The sequence below is a fragment of the Pristiophorus japonicus genome, chromosome 11 (genome assembly GCF_044704955.1).
Source record: "Pristiophorus japonicus isolate sPriJap1 chromosome 11, sPriJap1.hap1, whole genome shotgun sequence".
Taxonomy (NCBI): Eukaryota; Metazoa; Chordata; class Chondrichthyes; family Pristiophoridae; genus Pristiophorus; species Pristiophorus japonicus.
Genome location: NC_091987.1, coordinates 40,597,610 through 40,620,897, shown reverse-complemented (window position 1 = coordinate 40,620,897; position 23,288 = coordinate 40,597,610). Strand labels below are relative to the sequence as shown.

At 41.3% G+C, this 23,288-nt stretch overlaps 1 long non-coding RNA gene across 1 annotated transcript in view; it reads right to left on the bottom strand.

Moving 5' to 3' along the window:
• LOC139275717 (uncharacterized) overlaps window positions 1-13,818 on the bottom strand; it is a 28,199-nt gene extending 14,381 nt beyond the window's left edge. The window contains exon 1 of the long non-coding RNA XR_011595739.1: window positions 13,697-13,818. This is a non-coding gene — a long non-coding RNA (uncharacterized lncRNA). The remainder of the gene's footprint in view (window positions 1-13,696) is intronic.
• Between the last annotated feature and the right edge of the window lie 9,470 nt (window positions 13,819-23,288).

Genomic DNA, 23,288 nt, shown 5'->3' with positions numbered 1-23,288 from the left:
GAATTATAGACCGGTTAGCCTGACATCAGTAATGTGGAAAATATTGGAATCAATTATTAAAGATGAAATAGCAGTGCATTTGGAAAGCAGTGACAGGATCGGTCCAAGTCAATATGGATTTATGAAAGGGAAATCATGCTTGACAAATCATGTAGAATGTTTTGAGGATGTAACTCATAGAGTGGACAAGGGAGAACTAGTGGTGTATTTGGACTTTCAAAAGGCTTTTTACAAGGTCCCACACAAGAGATTGGTGTGCAAAATTAAAGCACATGATATTGGGGGTAATGTATTCACTTGGATCGAGAACTGGTTGGCAGACAGGAAGCAGAGAGTCGGGATAATCGGGTCCTTTTCAGAATGGCAGGCAGTGACTAGTGGGGTGCCGCAGGGCTCAGTGCTGGAACCCCAGCTATTTACAATTTACATCATTGATTTAGATCAAGGAATTGAGAGTCATATCTCCAAGTTTGCAGATGACACTAAGCTGGGTGACGGTGTGAGCTGTGAGGAGGATGCTTAAGAGGCTACAGGATGACTTGGACAGGTTAGATGAGATGGCAGATGCAGTATAATGTGGATAAATGTGAGGTTATCCACTTTGTTGGCAAAAACATGAAGGCAGAATATTATCTGAATGGTGGCATATTAGGAAAAGGAGAGATGCAACGAGACCCGAGTGTCATGGTACATCAGTCATTGAAGGTTGGCATGCAGATGCAGCAGGCGATGAAGAAGGCAAATGGTATGTTGGCCTTTATAGCTAGGGGATTTGAGTATAGGAGCAGGGAGGTCTTACTGCAGTTGTACAGGGTCTTGGTGAGGCCTCACCTGGAATATTGTGTTCAGTTTTGGTCTCCTAATCTGAGGAAGGACGTTCTTGCTATTGAGGGAGTGCAGCGAAGGTTCACCAGACTGATTCCCGGGATGACAGGATTGACATATGAGGAGAGACTGGATTGACTGGGCCTGTATTCACTGGAGTTTAGAAGGATGAGAGGGGATCTCATAGAAACATATAAAATTCTGACGGGACTGGACAGGTTAGATGCAGGAAGAATGTTCCTGATGTTAGGGAAGTCGAGAACCAGGGGTCACAGTCTAAGGATAAGGGGTAAGCCATTTAGGACCTAAATGAGGAGAAACTTCTTCACTCAGAGAGTTATTAACCTGTGGAGTTCTCTACCACAGAGAGTTGTTGATGCCAGTTCGTTAGATATATTCAGGTGGGCGTTAGATATGGCCCTTACGGTCAAGGGATGAAGTGGTATGGTGAGAAAGCAGGAAAGGGGTACTGAGTTGAATGATCAGTCATGATCTTATTAAATGGTGGTGCAGGCTCGAAGGGCCGAATGGCCTCCTCCTGCACCTATTTTCTATGTTTCTATGAAATGAAGCTTCCCAAAATTTACAAGAGGCAGCTTTGACAAGTGACTGAAAGTACTTGTTGGAGGTCAGATTGCAAATTCTGTGACCACAGCTCCTTGCTGGCTACTGAGGATAGACCAGTTTTATCTGCTGCACCAGGAGGTTTGTTAAAACTTGGTCAAAATATGTTGCTGATTGTGTCATTGCTCCTTTCTTCTACATTTATGCCTTGTAAGATATTTTACCACGATAACACAACACTTTTAAAAGTAATTAGGTCAGTAGTATCAACTTTATTTGGCATGTGGGTGAATAATAACTTCAATAATTGTATAAATTGCAAAAGAGGGACTCCAGACATCCAAATGGAACTATTTGAGAGCAGTGATCAGTGAAATAACTTCTCAGCAGGGTATTTTATAAATAGTAAAACATAAAATGCTCCAATAAAGATAGCTTGGTGGATAGAGGTGAATGATTGTGAAGTGCCTTCTGAATCTGAACCTGATTGGTTAAGAACAGTGAGAGGATTGTTGAGCAGTCAAAAATGCAATATTTGAAGCAACAAACTTTACATGCTTGAGAGATTGGGGGATGAGCAAAACAAGTCTTTGAAATGTGTTGCTTTGTGATGCTGTAATCATAGTTTTTTTGTTGCTATTGGTAATATGATAATTTTTTGAGGTTTGTATATTTTAGTCACTAATTTAGTGTAAACCATTCAACTAAAAGAATTTGATCATTTATAAACAATCCTTTATATTATTATGTTGTGACAAGGCTGGTGTCAGTCATGCTTCAGTGGGAAATGCTCTCATCTCGAGTCAGAAGTTTGTGAATTCAAGTCTCACTCCTTGAGCACAAAATCTAGGCTGAGGCTCTAGTGCAGTATTGAGGGAGGCTGCATTGTCGGAGGTGCTGTCTTTCAAATTAGACATTAAATTGAGGCCCCGTTTTCCCTCTCAAGTGGATGGAAAAGATCCCATGGCACTATTTTAAAGAGCAGCAGGGGAGTTTTTCCTAGTGCCCTGGGCAATATTTATCCCTCAACCAATATCAAACAAAAGCTTTCTGGTCATCATCACATTGCTGTTTGTGGGCTTTCTTTGGGTGTAAAGCACTCTGGGACATCCTAAAGTCGTGAAAGGTGCTAGATTAATGCAAGCCTGCCTTTTTTTGTAAAGCATGTACAGTGCAATAAACATCACTAAAATGTTATTACTTTCGGGTATCTTTCCATCCTGATGTAATTTTGCTGGACCCCAGTATGATCCTTTCAAGAATTAAAAATGCACCCCATTAAAGTTTTAATAGCATAGGATGATGCAACATGATGGATTACCAAAGCACAGTGCTCTGGAATTGTGGGATTATGGAGTTGTGTCTGTGGATTTGCACAATAATGATAATCCCAGTGTGTTGCTGAGTGGAGGCCCTGAACGTTCTCTTGTTTCTCAGAGAGAGGAAATATTGAAAGAAGAGTCATCACTGAGCCACAGTTGAGCTTTTCTGGGTGGGTGGCTGGTCAATCGTGGGATGGGCAGGTGTCTTCCTTGGGAGGTTTGAAATGTGGAGGAAAAAAATACCCTAAAAATAAAAGTGCAGATACCCTCATTATAAAAAAGTTTAATATTGGATAAAATAATGTTACTTTTAAACCTGTAGAATTAAACATATTAGATGTAGCATGATTTCTTAACATCACACCTGAAATGGTTTTCCCAGAGATGTCTGTAGGGTTAAAAAAATATTGTGATTGGCACAAATATATTCTTATCTGTTAAATTACCAAATATCTCATTGATTAAATGTGAATAAATCAAAATTAGATGGCAAGGAATGTGGAACCAGAAGAAACAAATTAATCAAATCCCTCAATATCTCTTCACATTCGTTAAAGCACAACCTTTAGTATGTTGCAGTTTTTCAGTGACTCACTGAAGACAACAACAATAATAACTTGTATTTATATAGCGCCTTTAACGTAGTAAAACATCCCAAAATGCTTCACAGGAATATTATAATGTTAGAAATCAGGGGTTCAAAATATATAAAACTGATACGAAGAATGCTATGTTTAAATCGTTGTCTCCTCAGACTAGTATTAGATGCTTAGAAATGTATGTTTTGGTACCCTGCTGAGATGTTCTCGCATTCTGCACTATGGCGACAACAACAACAACAACTTGTATTTATATAGTGCCTTTAACATAGTGAAATGTCCCAAGGTGCTACACAGGAGTATTATGAGATAAAACAATTTGGCACTGAGCCGCGTAAGTAGAAATTAGCGCAGGTGACCAAAAATTTGGTCAAAGAAGTGGGTTTTAAGGAGCATTTTGAAAGAGGAAAGAGAGGTAGAGAGGCGGAGAGGTTTAGGCAGCGAGTTCCAGAGTTTGGAGTCTAAGCAACAGAAGGCATAGTCACCAATGGTTGAGCGATTATAATCAGGGTTGCTCAAGAGTGCAGAATTAGAGGAGCACAGTCATCTTGGAGAGTTGTGGGGCTGGAGGAGATTACAGATCTCGTGAGGGGCGAGGCCATGGAGGGATTTGAAAATAAGGATGGTAATTTTGAAATTGAGGCATTGCTTAAGCGGAAGCTAATGTAGGTCAGCGAGCAGAGGGGTGATGGGTGAGTGGGACTTGGTGTGATTTAGGACATGGGCAGCCGAGTTTTCGATCATCAAGACTTGTTTATTTGTCGTGATTTGAATATGTTACTTCATGTAACGTAAAAAACTTAATTTGATGCTTATTGGATTTTCATTCTTAATGAGTTATGATTGATTATTTAGTTTCTGTCTGACATGCCAAATTTTGAGTTCTGGTGTCTCAATTGACAGCTGTAGATTGAATTATAAAAATGTGTAGGTGACTGTTGCAAAGGTTAGTACATTAACCTGCCATTCCTGAAACTTGATGACATCCGAAATAAATTTGTGTCATTGATAGCTGACAGTCTCTTAAGAAAGCAAAAATATTTGTTGAGCATTAAAGGAGTTATTGAGTTGAAATTAAATTGGTATTCCCAGCTTCCCAGGATATAATATATTAACACTCAGAGTGCAAAAGACTGTTAAAGACACTGTTAATCACTTGATGTGATGACATTATTTGCACTTGAAATTACAATCAACCAGCAAGCCCTTGTCGGTGGAACCAGTGATTATTGTTGTTGTAAAAGAATAAAAGAAAACAAATGTACATACCATAATCACATTGGCAGTGAACAGGATGTACTCAGCAAATATAAACATTACAGACAAATGGGAAATTTAAATTTAGAAGGCAATCAAAATTCCATTGTAGATTGTTCTGCACTCCATCACACACAAGCCAATATTGAATGCAAAAGGAATTTATTATAGCAATCAAATAATTTGCCAATACTTTTACAATCGTCATGATCATGTAAAATAACTGTATCCTGAATACATTGCCTGCTTGAAAATTTTTAGAGTAGTACTTTTTTTCCGCCTAACATACACATTCTTGGCAACTAAACAGTAAACTCATGTGGGCTATGCATTTCTTGTGTCCTGTGCAAGGTGAATAGCATGACCTCATGTATATTATAATCTGCATATCAACACATTCTACGTCAAGCTGCATTTAGTTGTTAGTGGTGGATGATTCAATATGAATCTATGACAAAATGTTCTTTTGTATTTCAGTCAATCTTGGGCAGTTTGAAACTAATTCTGGGGGTGCAGAAGTTGCAGAATGGATATTATTCAGTCAGATCTTGTAATATTTGCATACCCTGGAGAGGAATGACCAAGTATCCACATGAAGAACATTTTTTGTTCGTACTTTGCAGTTCTCTAATATATAATTTGGGTAGAGTGCATAATGTGTTTTAAAAGTGGGCTGAGTTTAGTGTTCAAGAGGTGCACAAAGGGATTATGGCCTCTAAGGAAAACATTACATTGTCTCATTAAGCACGGATTCTGAAAAACGTCAAATCTATGAAGGTCATTGAATTTAATTGCCTACCCGTCACAGTTGTGTAGCAGGCTGGTGACTGGTGGGATGAGTTTTTGCACAAAAATATCTCCGTTCTGCCAGATTGATTTTCGTTTTCATATTACAGTGTTGGCACAGTGCATTTTGCTCTAAATTATAGTTTCAGTAGACAAGTCTTATAATTATACTACCATAATACTTAGAAAGGAACTTTGTTTTTTTGTTACTCTTAAGAGTAACAATTTGTTTATATCAGGATTCTGTGCCTTGGCCCAAGGTACAGGTTGAACCTCCCTTATCCAGAACTCCCTTATCCGGAACCACCCCTTGTCCAGAACCATTCCTGGCCACCGGGTGACACATGCGCAGAACTCTGACATGAACAAATTGAAATCCTTCCTCGCTGACAACTCCCGCAATCGCTAGCCTGACCCTGTGATCCACCGTTCCCCCCCAGCCCCCCCCCCCCACCATGATCTCTCTGCCGCACTCCAGCCCCAAGCCAGTCAGCCCCGATGTCCCCTTGCTCAGTACCTGTACCATCTAATTTAACGTGAGCACCCCTCATCCGGAAAAATCCCTTATCCAGAACAGGCCAGGTCCCAAGGGTCCGGATAAGGGAGGTTCAACCTGTACACTGGAATTTAGGAATGCTGATTAACCAAAAATTGGAATGAAATTCCCCAGGTGCTGATAACATGACCCCTTGACAAATTTCAGTCTAAATTTATATTTGCTGCAGTCACCTTTTGGCGATATGAAATTTGTGATAGGAAAAGTAGTTGCTTTTCATCTTAAAGCAAAACATTGTCACTATTTTAACTTAGCGAGTATTGGGACATTGGGGAATTCTGGAAATTTGCATTCTGCCTGCCCCATGTCAATTTCCTGCTGAGCTCTTCCTCATTCTTAGGAATCCTGCCTAATTTTACCAAGTATGGCAAACATAAAAAGTCTCCGGTGAATCTCCCAGCTTTTGGGTTGTGCATTCTTCTTGTAACTTTCAAAATGTAAACATATGTGCATAAAATTCAACAATTTTGCTGCAAATTTCATTCAGCAAAGCTCATAAATGCAGATATTAGCACAAATGTTTTGTGGGGGTGAAGATGGTGGGAGCCTGGTGTTGATTTTGAGCACTGAAGAAGGAAAGATAGAAAGGATAAAAAGGAAGAGTTAAACATGATCTGCAAAAACAGGAGAAGACAACAAATTTAAAAAGAGAGTAAACTTTTAAAAAGAGCAGCAATGTTCTGGGTCACAGAGAGATTATGCATGAGCTTGTGAGCACCCTAAGTGCAATCTCCATTCTATGACTGTGAAGAGATATTGAACAGAGGCCAGGCATTTCTTTAAAGAGAACGGAAGTCAGAAGGAGAGTCATCTCTGACAAGCCAGTTGTGTAGTGCGATTGGCGAAGTTTGGAGAACAGGTTACACAGCTGCATTGTGTACTGTTTGGGGAGACAAAGAAGGTGCAAAGGATAAAACTGTTTCAAAAAGACTGAGTATCACAAAGCTGAGAAACATGCTAAATGTGTGATAAAAGACAGAAACAAAAAGCAGTCTGTTGAGCCCAGTTAGCTAATAGTTAATTTCTTAACACAGTGCTAACGCAATCATCTGCACATTGCTTGTTTGAAGAAATGTGTTTTCAATACCCATGTCATTTGTAATGAGTAAAGTATGTAAAAATTGTCAAGTATGCAAAATGTATTATTCATTACTGGCAACAGGAAAGGTTTGGAATAAATGTACTATTCAAAGGCTGGGGCTGATTTGCACTACTATCTGACTCTGCTTGTGGTGCCACGCACTACCGATTAATCTTTGGTTGTTTAGTAACACAAAGTTCTGAACACAGGTCAGCAAATAATGTATTCATCCTATATCTTTTTATTACTAAGGAGTGCCAATTTTGACCGCCTTCTTCAATTGGAAACACTTGCTTTAGCTGCACTTCCATTTCAGATGACGCTAAGGGTCTTGAGTGTGCAGAAAGGTTGGCATTGTACGTGTTGGACATCTTAAACAAAAACTTGTTTGTGGTGGGGCACCTTATTTTCAGTATTAAACGTTCATATTTTTATCTTGTTGGATATGTATGTGTGCAGTGAGTCTGAATTGTAGCTTGTGCTGTGCACTTTTGGAACACGGTTTCCTTATATTTGTATTCTGAAATTAACTCAAACAAAAATCTGCAGTGTTCGCTGAGATTTTGTTGGTATATGCAATGGCATTAATAGTTATTAAGTTCAAACCACTTGGCAAAACAAAAAAAGAATCAGAATGGCATAAAACATTGAATTTAGTCAGAGTACTGGAATGTTGAATTATTAATATAAACATTGGAATTGCTTCAGTGATTTTATATTGATGACTTGGCTTCAGTTTCTTAAATTTTATCTTCCACGACTGAAATTTATCAGAGTAGATTTTACAAATTTGCATTCCTCGTATGGAGCTTTGAATTTTAGAAGTGCATATCTGGAGTTTGCTGCGAAATTGGGGATAGATTGGCCCGGCAGGACTTTTGATCAAGAAAAATGAATTGATAATTCATGTCCTGCAGGATTTGCTGATATCCCTGTCTAAGTTCCGAATAACTGCTTCCAACGAGTGTAGTTCTGCGCCAAAAGTACACGCTTGTACGATCTATCCTATACCTTAAAACTTGTCAAAAGTGGTCAGTTTTCGGGCAAGCTGCAGAGTGACCTTAGGAAATGTTAACATTACATTAACATTAGGGAAATTTTAAGGAAATTCATATCCAACAAAAGCAGCTCAGACTGCAAACCTTTTTAAAGGTGCAAAATTGTATTTTATTATTGGATAACTTGTTGGGATTTGGAACGCTCCAACTGAAAAGATGTTGGAAACTGATTCCATAATAATTTTGAGTTGGTTTAGTATTTGAGGATGAAGAACTTACAGGATTGCGGACAAAAATGGGGACTAAGCAAGTCAGCTCTTTCAAAGAGGCAGCACAGACATGATGGGCCGAATGCCGCCTCCTGTGCTGTGTGTTTCCATGATTCGATGAACTTGCATCAAAATGCATTGCATTTGAAATAAAATCTTTGTCATTCTTAAATTCCTGAATCAATCTCCTAACAGTTCCTTAAAGTTCTCTACTCCAAATTCTTGTACATGCAGTGTTTTGGGATGTTTCTGAAAGACACAATAGATGCTATATAAATGTGTTCTTTTTTCTAAATGGATAAATGACTCCTTTATTATTACACACAGCATTGTTTTAAAGTATACTAAGGTTGTGGGTTCAAATCCCACTCCACGACTTGAAGGCAAAAATCTAGGCTGATGCTCAGTACAGTACTTGACTACAGTATAGACTCTGGATCAGTTCCTGTGGATTGGAGGGTAGCTAATGTAACCCCACTTTTTAAAAAGGAGGGAGAGAGAAAAGAGGGAATTATAGACCGGTAAGCCTGACATCGGTGGTGGGGAAAATGTTGGAATCAATTATTAAAGATGTAATAGCAGCGCATTTGGAAAGCAGTGACGGGATCGGTTCAAGTCAGCATGGATTTATGAAAGGGAAATCATGCTTGACAAATCTTCTAAAAAATTTTGAGGATGTAACTCGTAGAGTGGACAAGGGGGAGCTAGTGCATGTGGTGTATTTAGACTTTCAAAAGGCCTTTGACAAGGTCCCACATAAGAGATTAATGTGCAAAATTAAAGCACATGGTATTGGGGGTAATGTACTGACGGGGATAGAGAACTGGTTGGCAGACAGGAAGCAGAGAGTAGGAAAACGGGTCCTTTTCAGAATGGCATGCAGTGACTAGTGAGGTACCGCAAGGTTCAGTGTTGGGACCCCAGCTATTTACAATATACATTAATGATTTAGATGAAGGAATTGAGTGTAATATCTCCAAGTTTGCAGATGACACTAAGCTGGGTGACAGTGTGAGCTGTGAGGAGGCTGCAGGGTGACTTGGACAGTTTAGGTGAGTGGGCAAATACATGGCAGATGCAGTATAATGTGGATAAATGTGAGGTTATCCACTTTGGTAAAAACAGGAGGGCTGATTATTATCTGAATAGTGACAGATTGGTAAAGGGGGAGGTGCAACGAGACCTGGGTGTCATGCTACATCAGTCATTGAAGGTTAGCATACAGGTGCAGCAGGCGGTGAAGAAGTCAAATGTTATGTTGGCCTTCATAGCGAGAGGATTCAAGTATAGGAGCAGGGAAGTCTTACTGCAGTTGTACAGGGCCTTGGTAAGGCCACACCTTGAATATTGTGTATGGTTTTGGTCTCCTAATCTGAGGAAGGACATTCTTGCTATTGAGCAAGTGCAGCGAAGGTTCACCAGACTGATTCCCGGGATGACAGGACTGACATATGAAAGACTGGATCGACTAGGCTTGTATTCAATGGAATTTAGAAGAATGAGAGGGGATCTCATCGAAACATATAAAATTCTGACGGGATTGGACAGGTTAGATGCAGGAAGAATGTTCTCAATGTTGGGGAAGTCCAGAACCAGGGGTCACAGTCTAAGGATAAGGGGTAAGCCATTTAGGACCGAGATGAGGAGAAACTTCTTCACTGAGTTGTGGGCATGTGGAATTCTCTACCACAGAAAGTTGTTGGGGCCAGTTCGTTAGATATATTCAAAAGGGAGTTAGATGTGGCCCTCACGGCTAAAGGGATCAAGGGTTATGGAGAGAAAGCAGGAATGGGGTACTGAAATGCATGATCAGCCATGATCATATTGAATGGTGGTGCAGGCTCGAAGGGCCGAATGGCCTACTCCTGCACCTATTTTCTATGTTTCTATGTTTACCGAGGGAATGCTGCACTGTTGGAGGCACCGTCTTTCAGATGAGACATTAAACCAAGGCCCTGTCCTTCCTCGCAGGTGTACTTAAAGGATCCCATGGCACTATTTCAAAGAAGAACAGTGAAGTTATCCACAGTGTCCTGGCCAATATTTATCCTTCAATCATAACTAAAAGCTGATTGTCTGGTCTTTATCACATTGCTATTTGTGGGAACTTGCTGTGTGCAAATTGGCTGCTGCATTTCCGACATTACAACAGTGATTACACTTCAAAAAGTACTTCATTGGCTGTAAAGCGCTTTGGAACATCTAGTGGTCGTGAAAGGCACTATATAAATTTAAGTATTTTCTTTCTTCATGAATAACTCACATTTCTGACAGATTATATAATGTTCTGAGTTCACTTTAACTGTTGTAATTACTTTTCACACATTACCACAAAGTGCTTGCAACAACAGCAACATTTTTTTATAGCATTTGTTTATATGACTGTTACATCATTGGTGTAATTGAAAAAAAACTGTGACAAAACATTAATGATTTGGATGAGGGAATTGAGTGTAATAGCTCAAAGTTTGCAGATGACACTAAGCTGGGTGGTAGTGTGAGCTGTGAGGAGGAAGCTAAAAGGCTGCAGGATGACTTGGTTAGATGAGTGAGCAAACGCATGGCAGATGCGGTGTAATGTAGATAAATGTGAGGTTATCCACTTTGGTGGCAAAAACACGAAGGCAGAATATTATCTGAATGGCGGCAGATTAGGAAAAGGGGAGGTGCAGCGAGACCTGGGTGTCATGGTTCATCAGTCATTGAAAGTTGGCATGCAGGTACAACAGGCGGTGAAGAAGGCAAATGGTATGTTGGCCTTCATAGCTAGGGGATTTGAGTATAGGAGCAGGGAGGTCTTACTGCAGTTGTACAGGGCCTTAGTGAGGCTTCATCTGGAATATTGTGTTCAGTTTAGGTCTCCTAATCTGAGGAAGGACGTTCTTGCTATTGAGGGAGTGCAGGGAAGATTCACCAGACTGATTCCCGGGATGGCAGGACTGTCATATGAGGAGAGACTGGATCGACTGGGCCTGTATTCACTGGAGTTTCGAAGGATGACAGGGGATCTCATAGAAACATATAAAATTCTGACGGGACTGGACAGGTTAGATGCAGGAAGAATGTTCCCGATGTTGGGGAAGTCCAGAACCAGGGGACATAGTCTAAGGATAAGGAGTAAGCCATTTAGGACTGAGATGAGGAAAAACTTCTTCACTCAGAGAGCTGTTAACCTGTGGAATTCCCTACCGCAGAGAATTGTTGATGCCAGTTCATTGGATATATTCAAGAGGGAGTTAGATATGGCCCTTACGGCTAAAGAGATCAAGGGGTATGGAGAGAAAGCAGGAAAGGGGTACTGAGGGAATGATCAGCCATGATCTTATTGAATGGTGGTGCAGGCTCCATTTTCTATGTTTCTATGGGCCCAAGTTTCGGCCTCAGTTGCTCCTGATTTTTTGGAGCAACTGGTGTAGAACGGAATATCTTAGAAATTCAAATTCTCGGCATTTAGTTTGCTCCAGTTCTAGTCAGTTAGAACAGTTTCACTTTGGAACATAATTTTTTTTTCAAAAGGGGGCGTGTCCGGCCACTTACGCCTGTTTTCAAAGTTTCGGCAGTGAAAACTTACTCCAAACTAACTTAGAATGGAGTAAGTGAAGATTTTTGAATGCTCGAAAAAACCTTGTCTACACTTTCGAAAATCAGGCGTAGGTTACAAATCAGGCTTAGGGAATGGGGGGGTTGGTTTAAAGGGAAGTTGACAAACATTAAACACTTCAGTTTTACAAATAAAGAGCCATCATCAATAATAAATGATAAAAACATCAATAAATCAACCAATAAATCAATCAAAAAAATCAATAAATAAAAAATGTTCTACTTACCGACTGCAGCATTGGGAGCCCTCCAACAGCGTGCTGGGAAGCCTCCCTCCAATGTGTCTCTGTCAGTGTCTCTATCTCTATGTCTATCTGTCTGTGTGTGTCTCTCACTCTCTGTCTGTGTTTCTGACAGCGGGGGGAGGAGGGGAGGGAGGGATGGGGGAGAGAAGGGTAGGAGGAGAAGGGGAAGGGGGGAGGAGGAGGAGAAGGGGAAGGGGGGAGAAGGGGAAAGGGGGGGGGAGAAGGGGGAAAGGAGTGGGCGGGGAAAGGAGACGGGGGGGGGAAAGGAGACGGGGGGGGGAAAGGAGACGGGGGGGAGGGAAAGGAGACGGGGGGGGGGGAGGGAAAGGAGACGGGGGGGGGGGAAGGAAAGGAGAAGAGGGTGGAAAGGAGAAGGAGGAGGGAGGCTGAATGGGCCGGGCCCGGCCGGGCCCAAGACTTCGGGCAGGGCCCGTCCCCAGCACCAGATGTACAGGTAGGTGGCGTTGGGTCGGGTCCAGGGTCCGGGGTCGGGAGCGTGGGTCAGGTCGGGTCCGGTCCGGGAGGGGGGGCGGTCGGGAGCACGGGTCGGGTCGTGGGGGGGAGGAGGGAGGAGGGAGGTCGGGTTGGTTTGGGTGGGGGGTGGGGGGGGGGGGACAGAGGGGGGTCGTGTCGGGGGCGGGGGGAGGGAGGTCAGGTTGGTTCGGGTCCGGTCTGGGGGCGGTGGGGGGGTGTGGAAGCAGGAGTCAAGTCGGGTCGGGAGGAAGCAGGAGCTGGGCGTGGGAGGCAGCCTTATGCACGCAGCCCCAGTGAGGCCATTCGGCCAGGGCTAGGGGCTGCGTGCTTCGGGCCCCTCCCACACAGTTTTGGGCGCCTGGAGCTACTGTAGCGCGCATGTGCAGAGGTCCCGGCACTGTTTTCAGCGCAGGGACCTGGCTCCGCCCCCTACAGCTCGTGCTGCGCCGCGCCCGACTCCAGAGTACCAGCAGAGAGCCGGAGAATACGTAAGTTTTTTTTAGGCGCACTTTGTGGCGCGAAAAACAGCGGCCCGAAACTTGGGCCCTATATGTTAAATGATTGTAAATCTGTGACCTTACTGTTTAATACCTCGGTGGAGTGTGGTCTAAATAGAGTTAAAATGATGACCACTGTCCTTTTCCTACTACTACTAGGCAGTCCCTTGTTGTGAGGATGATGCTCTTCACACCAACAAAAGATGGGCTCACAGGTGTTACAATGAGTTACATCGTAAAGGGTGGAAGATGCTTATGCCTGGATTTTTTTAACATGTGGGGACCATTGCACATCAGCCACCACACGGGCTTGACAGAGCTAGGTCTTGGTCCATTGACGAGAACTAACCAAGACGACTGGAGGCCAAGCTCTGTTGCGCCTCCCCTGAGCCCGGACCTCACTGCTGTTCAATGCTGCTCTGCTCCTGGGCCACGGCCCCACCGCTGCTATATGCTACGCCACCCCTCGCTGGACTCGTCCTTCACCCCTCCACTGGGCTCGAACACCACCCCTTTTACTGTTTCTGGAAATATTGTGTGGTTTTTTTTTCATTTTTTATTTGTGGCAAATATTTTTGAGTGCTATGACATTGTGAAGAGAACTGGTGAGAGGATTTACTGACCTGATCAGTACAAAGGAATTGAATTCACACACAGTTGAAGCCGAAGAACATTGGAATAATGACTATTTCTGTTGTTGTCAATTCAGCTCCATGCTGGGTTCAGCAACTCTGTCAAGCATCTTTTCATCCAACAGTATCATCAGCATTCACTGTTTAAACAGAAAATATTCCAATAATAACCCTCCAGACAGCATTAGCCTTAGTCATAACTCTTTGCAACTATTCAGTGTTAGAAGTGGCTAAATCTTCAACTGAAGCAGAATTCTAAGAGCAAGCACAAATAGGGGAAACAGTGTTCATTTTGAAATAACATTGGCATTCTCGGTTTTATTGTAATTTTAAAAGTTGGATCAATGGTTTTATGTCAAGTTATTTTTAATTATAATTACGTGAACTCTCAAAAGGTACTCTATAAGGTACTGCATAGTAGACTCATGACTAAGGTCAGAGCTTGTGGAGTCAGGGGACAAGTAGCAGAATGGATAGCAAGCTGGCTACAAAACAGAAAACAGAAGTAGGGGTTAAAGGTGGCTGCTTAGACTGGCAGAAAGTAGAAATTGGTGTTCCCAGGGATCAGTGCTGCGATCACTGTTGTTCACCATTTACATAAATTATTTGGACTCGGGAATTGGAAGTATAGTAGTAAAATTTGCGGATAATACAAAATTTGAGGGTGTATTTAATCCTGAGGAAGACTGCGCCAAAATAGAAAACTTCCAAAATGGGTATGTAAATGACACATAAATTTCAATATAGATAAGTGTGAGCTGGTGCATTTTAGTAGGAGAAATAAGGCAGCCACCTACTCCTTGGAAACTAGCAGTTTACATGGAGTAGAATTGCAAAGGGATCCAGGGATACGATTCACAAATCATTAAAAGTAGCAACACGGGTGAACAAAGCCATAAAAATGCACACCCGCTCTGGAGTTTACTTCTAAAGAAATAGAATTCAAAAGCAGAGAAGTTATGTTAAACTTGTATAGAACCTTGGGTTGACCACACAGAGTACTGTGTACAATTCTGGTCTCCATATTACAAAAGGGGATATAGAAGCACCGGAGAATGTGCAAAAAAGATTCAATACAGTAGACATAGAGAAGATGTTTCCACTTGTGGAGTAATAAAAAAAATTAGGAAACAGATACTGGGCTACTAGCAAGTAAATAGGAAAATAAGGCCTGTACAACATTGAGATTTAACTGTTTGCAAATCAATACTTATCAAATTATTACATAGGATTACATAGAATGTACACTACGGAAACAGATCATTTAGTCCAACAGGTCTATGTCTGTGTTTATGCTCCATGCGAACCTCCTCCCACCTTACTTCATCTAACCCCATCAACATATCCTTCTCTTCCTTTCTCCCTCTTGCAGCTGTTGAGTCAGTTCCACATTCTTAAATGTCCAAAACTAGGGGCCATAAAAAAAAAGTAAACAATAAATCCAATCAAAAATTCATAAGACATGTCTTTACTCATAGTGATGAGAATGTGGAACTGACTACCACAAGAGTGGTTGAGGCATAGATACATTGAAGGGGAAGCTAGACAGCTGCAAGAGGGAGAAAGGAATAAAAGGATATGTTGATGGGGTTAGATGAAGTAAGGTGGGAGGAGGTTCGCATGGAGCATAAACACTGACATAGACCTGTTGGACCAAATGATCTGTTTCTGTGCTGTACATTCTATGTAATCCTATGTAATAATTTGGTAAGTATTGATTTGTAAACAGTTAAATCTCAATGTTGGACAAACCTTATTTCCTATTTACTTGCCAGTAGCCCAGTATCTGTTTCTTAATCTTTTTTTATTACTCCAGGGAAACATGAATGCAGTTACCTTGTTTTGTTTCAGGGTGATCAATCCAGAGAATGTGTGTTCAAATCCCACATGGCAAGTTGGGGAATCTAGTAAATCTGGTCATTTGTGGGCTGGCACCAGATAAATTAAATGAAAAATGTTGTTTTGTCATAGAAATGCAATGGGTTCACTAATGTGACAGGAAGGGCAACCTGCTACCCCTACCCAATCTGGCCTATCTTTGACTCCAGTCCCACACTAAATGGCTGACTCTTAATGCCTTCAGGGTAACTATGGATGGGAAATAAATGTAGCCTTGCAAGCTTCACCCATATACCAAGGTTAAATATAAAAAGAAATATTGATGAATTATTTGTCACAACAATATTAAAATTATTTTATTGCAGCAGAAGTCATACTAAAACCTTTGAATTATGCTGAGCAAAGTTTAAAATATAAACATAATATGGTGCCTTTTGATACAAATTTTGAAGATTATCAATGTCTTTATAAACTTAACAGTATACAAGCCAATCACTTTTGATGGGATATGTAGCTTACCATTTCATTATTACCAGAAATAAAATGCACAAGTATGGTAGAATGACAACTTTGATATTTTGTTCTTGCACTTCTTGGTTCCGTGTAATCAGTACGGCCATAAAAATAAAATTGAAAAATATTTTAAATTGATTCTGCATAATATCAAAATATTTCAGAGAAATTGCTGCAATCTAACCCTAAAATGTAACATTTTCGTGGAATGAAAATTACATTTTAAGGAAAGAGCTACATCATTGGGTGAAGTACACAGTCATACATTCAGTTCTTCCTGATTTATTCATACTTAACGTACCAATATATCTGGCCCTTGCACAAATAAATCATGGGATATTGTTTGCACAGGCAAGCTGCGTATAAGGCCTCTTCAGATTCACACTTTTTGTTTTCTCCTCGGTAGTCTTGATCCACAGGTCAATGTCTTTAAATCTTCACTGCAAGCTTAAAATATCTGCCACCCACCCCCCGCCCCCGGCCCATCCTTGAGCCAGAACCCTGCTTTGAATTTGCTGGTCATCCAATTAGCTTCAAAGTTTACACGTGCGATGCTATCTACATAGTATTAGAGGTATCTCCGCTTTCCTCCACAAAAGGGGCGATTTTAGTTCTACCCACTTGGCAGAAACTGGGTGGGCAGTTTAAATAATCCATGGGATTCACCTGATGATGTCCCACACCGATCCTGCAGGCTACAATTTTAATCTTCTCTTCTGAGCAAGTGAGATGGATACTTGGCAGGGTCCTTCTTTAAAGATATCCCTGATGATATTAGTTGTTTTATAACACGCTGTCCTTCTGTTTTTTCTTGTTCAATACAACCTTTTCCAAAATGCAGCGTACTTCAAACGGAGAACCAATATTACACAAAGGTCTGATTTTGCTTTTCTTCTTGCAAGTACTAAAAGTAATATTTCACCATTTGCTGTTGACATTGAACACTTGTACCATTTTCTCACATTTTTTCATTCTCTTCATGCCAGCATTTATTTGAAAACATGACTAATAAAAAGAGGGCTGCATGATTTACCAGAATGATATGTACTACTCCTGTTGCAACTCATGAAAATGGGGACTTTAGCAGCTAGGTGTGGCAGAAACTGCTTCATAATGGACTTTGCCCAACTCAGTGAATCTCTTCAGAAAAAGTTTCAACCAAGTTTTTCCTTACTGTCCAAAAGTAAATCAAACAAAGCTCCAGAATACTTATTTCATCTTAAATCTTGCGATGCCAAACCAGGACTATTGCCCTTTAAACATGACGTTTCTAGCTTTCCAACAATTCAGGAATTCTCATACTATGTATATATAGTATTGAATCATCTCCATCTCTACTAGTATTTGTAATTTTACATTTTTCATTGTAGTAATGCATTATACCAACTGGAATTTGAATCTAGTACCCTCAGATTAAAATATTAAACTGGTGCATAAACATCACAGTACACCATAATGCAAAATAGTAAATGTGAAAGGAAGAGGCAACTTGAACCATATCACATTCTCAGTACATTTTGAAGTGTTTCACAAACAATGAATGACTTTTTGAAGTGTAGTCACTGTTGCTATGCAGGCAGGCAATCAGCACACAACAAGATTCCACAACGAACAAATGAGATGAATGACCAATTAAATCTATTTTTGTTTGAGGTAGAAATGTTGGCCAGGACACTGGTAGAACTCTCCATTCCTCTTTGAATACGATCTTTAACCTCCACCGGAGGCAGATGTGGCTTCAGTTTAATGTCTCACCCAAAATGCAACACTTCCAATAATGCATCACTTGGTCATCAACAATCCTTGAAACCATCACCAGGATGTAGTGCAGAATGATGCCAGGATATCTGAAGTGTTGCTTCAACATGCCAAACATGTCTTTGATAAATTGCTCTGGTGCGTGCATGCATGCATGCTCTTCCTGGGGGTAGAGCAGAAGATCCCCTTCTCTATTTAATTTATTTGAGAAGAATATGGATGGCCTTGGAGGAGAAACATTTCTTTCTTAATGTGAAAGTGCTATGGTTACTTTTTGACGAACATACATAAAGGGACAATATCCTGATTCCCCTGCACTTGAAAAAATAATTTAAAAACTAGAAAAACCATCAAGTGGCTTTACATATTGGATCTGAAATTCTGGTCAGAGGCTTCCTTCGGACGAACGCCTCCGACCCCAGAATTTTTAACGAATTGTGAGAGACGATATTGGCTCTAATGAACAAAATGTTGAATCATTGTGGGTGGAGATTAGAGATAGTAAGGGGAAAAAGTCACTGGTGGGCGTAGTTTATAGGCTCCCAAATAATAACCTCATGGTGGGGCGGGCAATAATCAAGGGAATAATGAAGGCATGTGAAAAAGGAACAGTAGTAATCATGGGGGATTTTAACCTACATATCGATTGGTCAAATCAAATAGCATGGGGTAGCCTGGAGGAGGAATTCATAGAATGCATACGGGATTGTTTCTTAGAACAGGATGTTACAGAACCTACAAGGGAGCAAGCTATCTTAGATCTGGTCCTGTGTAATGAGACAGGAATAATAAACGATCTCCGAGTAAAAGATCCTCTCGGAATGAGTGATCACAGTATGGTTGAATTTGTAATACAGATTGAGGGTGAGGAAGTAGTGTCTCAAACGAGCGTACTATGCTTAAACAAAGGGGACTACAGTGGGATGAGGGCAGAGTTGGCTAAAGTAGACTGGAAACACAGACTAAACGGTGGCACAATTGAGGAACAGTGGAGGACTTTGAAGGAGCTCTTTCATAGTGCTCAACAAAAATATATTCCAGTGAAAAAGAAGGGCGGTAAGAGAAGGGATAACCAGCCGTGGATAACCAAGGAAATAAAGGAGAGTATCAAATTAAAAACCAATGCGAATAAGGTGGCCACGGTTAGTGGGAACATAGAAGATTGGGAAAATTTTAAACGACAGCAAAGAATGACTAAGAAAGCAATAAAGAAAGGAAAGATAGATTACGAAGGTAAACTTGCGCAAAACATAAAAACGGATAGTAAAAGCTTTTACAGATATATAAAACGGAAAAGAGTAACTAAAGTAAATGTTGGTCCCTTCGAAGATGAGAAGGGGGATTTAATAATGGGAAATGTGGAAATGGCTGAGATCTTAAACAATTACTTTGCTTCGGTCTTCACAGTGGAAGACACAAAAACCATGCCAGAAATTTCTGGTCACAGGAATGTGGGAAGGGAGGACCTTGAGACAATCACTATCACTAGGGGGGTAGTGCTGGACAGGCTAATGGGACTCAAGGTAGACAAGTCCCCTGGTCCTGATGAAATGCATCCCAGGGTATTAAAAGAGATGGCGGAAGTTATAGCAGATGCATTTGTTATAATGTACCAAAATTCTCTGGACTCTGGGGCGGTACCAGCAGATTGGAAAGCAGCTAATGTAACACCTCTGTTTAAAATAGTGGGCAGATAAAAGGCAGGTAACTATAGGCCGGATAGTTTAACATCTGTAGTGGGGAAAATGCTTGAAACTATCATTAAGGAAGTAATAGCGGAACATCTAGATAGGAATAGTGCAATCAAGCAGACGCAGCATGGATTCATGAAGGGGAAATCATGTTTAACTAATTTATTGGAATTCTTTGAGGATATAACGAGCATGGTGGATAGAGGTAGACCGATGGATGTGGTATATTTAGATTTCCAAAAGGCATTCGATAAGGTGCCACACAAAAGGTTACTGCAGAAGATAAAGGTACGCGGAGTCAGAGGAAATGTATTAGCATGGATAGAGAATTGGCTGGCGAACAGAAAGCAGAGAGTCGGGATAAATGGGTCCTTTTCGGGTTGGAAATCGGTGGTTAGTGGTGTGCCACAGGGATCGGTGCTGGGACCACAACTGTTTACAATATACATGGATGACCTGGAAGAGGGGACAGAGTGTAGTGTAACAAAATTTGCAGATGACACAAAGATTAGTGGGAAAGCGGGTTGTGTAGAGGACACAGAGAGGCTGCAAAGAGATTTAGATAGGTTAAGCGAATGGGCTAATGTTTGGCAGATGAAATACAATGTCGGAAAGTGTGAGGTCACCACTTTGGGAAGAAAAAACAGTAGAAGGGAATATTATTTGAATGGGGAGAAATTACAACATGCTGCGGTGCAGAGGGACCTGGGGGTCCTTGTGCATAAATCCCAAAAAGTTAGTTTGCAGGTGCAGTAGGTAATCAGGAAGGCGAATGGAATGTTGGCCTTCATTGCGAAAGGGATGAAGTACAAAAGCAGGGAGATCCTTCTGCAACTGTACAGGGTATTGGTGAGGCCGCACCTGGAGTACTGCGTGCAGTTTTGGTCACCTTACTTAAGGAAGGATATATTAGGTTTGGAGGGGGTACAGAGACGATTCATTCGGCTGATTCCGGAGATGAGGGGGTTACCTTATGATGATAGATTGAGTAGACTGGGTCTTTACTCGTTGGAGTTCAGAAGGATGAGGGGTGATCTTATTAGAAACATTTAAAATAATGAAAGGGATAGACAAGATAGAGGCAGAGAGGTTGTTTCCACTGGTCGGGGAGACTAGAACTAGGGGGCACAGCCTCAAAATACGGGGGAGTCAATTTAAAACCGAGTTGAGAAGGAATTTCTTCTCCCAGAGGGTTGTGAATCTGTGGAATTCTCTGCCCAAGGAAGCAGTTGAGGCTAGCTCATTGAATGTATTCAAGTCACAGATAGATAGATTTTTAACCAATAAGGGAATTAAGGGTTATGGGGAGCGGGCGAGTAAGTGAAGGTGAGTCCATGGCCAGATCAGCCATGATCTTGTTGAATGGCGGAGCAGGCTCGAGGGGCTAGATGGCCTACTCCTGTTCCTAATTCTTCTGTTCTTATGTTCTTATACCTGGTTGTCCCGGAGGTGCCTGCAATTCCGGTGGGGAGCTCTTCTCTTTTCGATCTTCGGAGCGAGCTCCCGTCCTCGAGGTTCGAACGCAGAAGGTGCAGTCACGTGTGATTGGTTGTGCAATCAGGTACAGCATTCTCATTAATAGCAATGAGAACTTCGTATCTACGAGTTCTTCTTGCTACTAATGAGAAAAAACCAAACACAACATTAAAAAATAAAAAACACACCTCACATAATTAAAATTAAAATGCATTAAATGTTTTAGGAAATAATATATATTTTGGATTTTAATAGGGTTTAAAATAATCTTATCTTAGTGGACAGGGTTTTTAAACATAAAACGATGTTTTTAATTTTTATTTTTGTGTGTTTTAAAACTCTTATGCTGATAAAAGTAGGCTATGTGCCTGCTTTTACCAGGCGCAAGAGATTTAAGGACATTCGCTGGGCAAGAGTTGGGCAAATAGCCCAATCTCGCTCGCGTGAATGTCCTGGCTGCGGGGATGTGTGCGATCTGTCAAGCCAAAACCTGACATATTGGAAAACCGTTTTTTGGCGCATGCGCATTGCGCGCCGAAAACCGGCTTTTGTGAGGCCTCACCCAGGTCCATAAGTGTTCCGTACGGACCCGGCGAGGCTGGAATTTTTGCCCCATTATATATAATATAATGTTCCTATTATGTGCTTTGGTGCAAAAAAATCCTGAAACCTGATACGAATGAGATTTATATTCCTGATGGTTTTGCAATAAATCACTACACTCAGCTGCAACATTATGTATTTTACATTATGCAAATAAAGCAAATGAAAAACATTGCAATAGCTTCATTGAAGTTGAGGAATATGTATGAAATGTTATTGCCAAGATACACTGTATAAATAACAAGTGTTTTTTTTCCTGCATCTGTTATAAAAATGTAATCAGATAAAGAAATCACTAAAAATGTAATTACAGAACTGAATTACATAATGAATTGCTCCCCCAATAAAGTCACTGTGAAAGTATTTTCAACAACGTAACATGAGGGAAGATTTTCTTATCAAAAAGGTCAGAAACACAGGAATAGAATAGGTCCCAGGGCACCAGAAAATCTGTTGTTGGATTTGTACTATTTTAGTGATGAGTGGGATTTTCTGGTGGGTGTCTTTTAAATATTAGCATGCATGAATTTCCAACTGCTTAGGATGGGATTTAACTGGCCATTCATGTCGTAAGTGCTTTCTTTGGCTGTATGGAATGACCTACAGTTAGGTCCATAAGCAATGGATCTCTTAAAAGTATGCAGACTCGTTTTAACCTCTTTTTTTCTCTCTCCCAATTTTATAGCACGTTTTTTGATTTTTGTTTGCATTTTTATGAACATAAAATCACTGTTCAGAAGAATATTGCATACTTTTTCTTTCTCCTAGTTGTACAGAAGGATTATGTTGAACCTTAAATAGCCAAAAGTCTGCTAATTTACTGAAAGTTAACTGTAACTGCAGCGTTTCCAACATTCCAGCCGAACAGGAAGTGCTGATTTAAAAAAAGGCCGTTAGAATAAAAGCTTTCAAAGGAGCTCAGGGACCCACCAATGGCATCTAAGTAAAGATTCCCATGGTAATCAGCAAGTCAAGTTAAAATTAATAATTGGGGTTGGCGTCGAACTCTCATAAATTTCACGGTTGAAGTAGAATAAAGTGAAGGAAGGCACACCAGGGAAATCAGCAACAACCAAACTCAAACTGCCTGCACCTGCTATTATCTTACCCATCTTATCTGTAGGCTCTGGCACACATACCTGGCAATGACCATAGTTATAGATCTGTGTCTTCTGCTCCGAAGCCACCCGCAGCCATAGGGATGGTACTGCCAATGGAAGTCAAGGTCGCCTTCTTCCTCAACTCCCTCCTTCCAGGCTAGCAGAGGGATTCCCCTCGATCATGGTTGACATGGCCCTCGACCCTGTCCGTTCCATTTCCCACATTTCTGCTCTCACCCCTTCCTCCTCCTCTCAGAACCATGACAGGTTCCCTTTGTCCTCATCTTTCATCCCACCAGCCTCCACGTTCAACGGCTCATCCTCCGCCACCTCCAGCATGATCCCACCACCAATCACATCTTCCCCTCCCCTCCCCCCTCAATGTTCCGAAGGGACCTCTCCCTCCCCAACACCCTGGTCCATTCTACAGTCACCCCCGGCACCCCATCCTCTTCCCATGGCATCTTCCTGTGCAAGCGCAGGAGATGCAACACCTGCCCTTTTACCTCCTCCCTTCCCACTATCCAGGGCCCCAAACACTCCTTCCAGGTGAAACAGCTATTTACTTGTATTTCTTTCAATTTAGTATACCGTGTTCGCTGC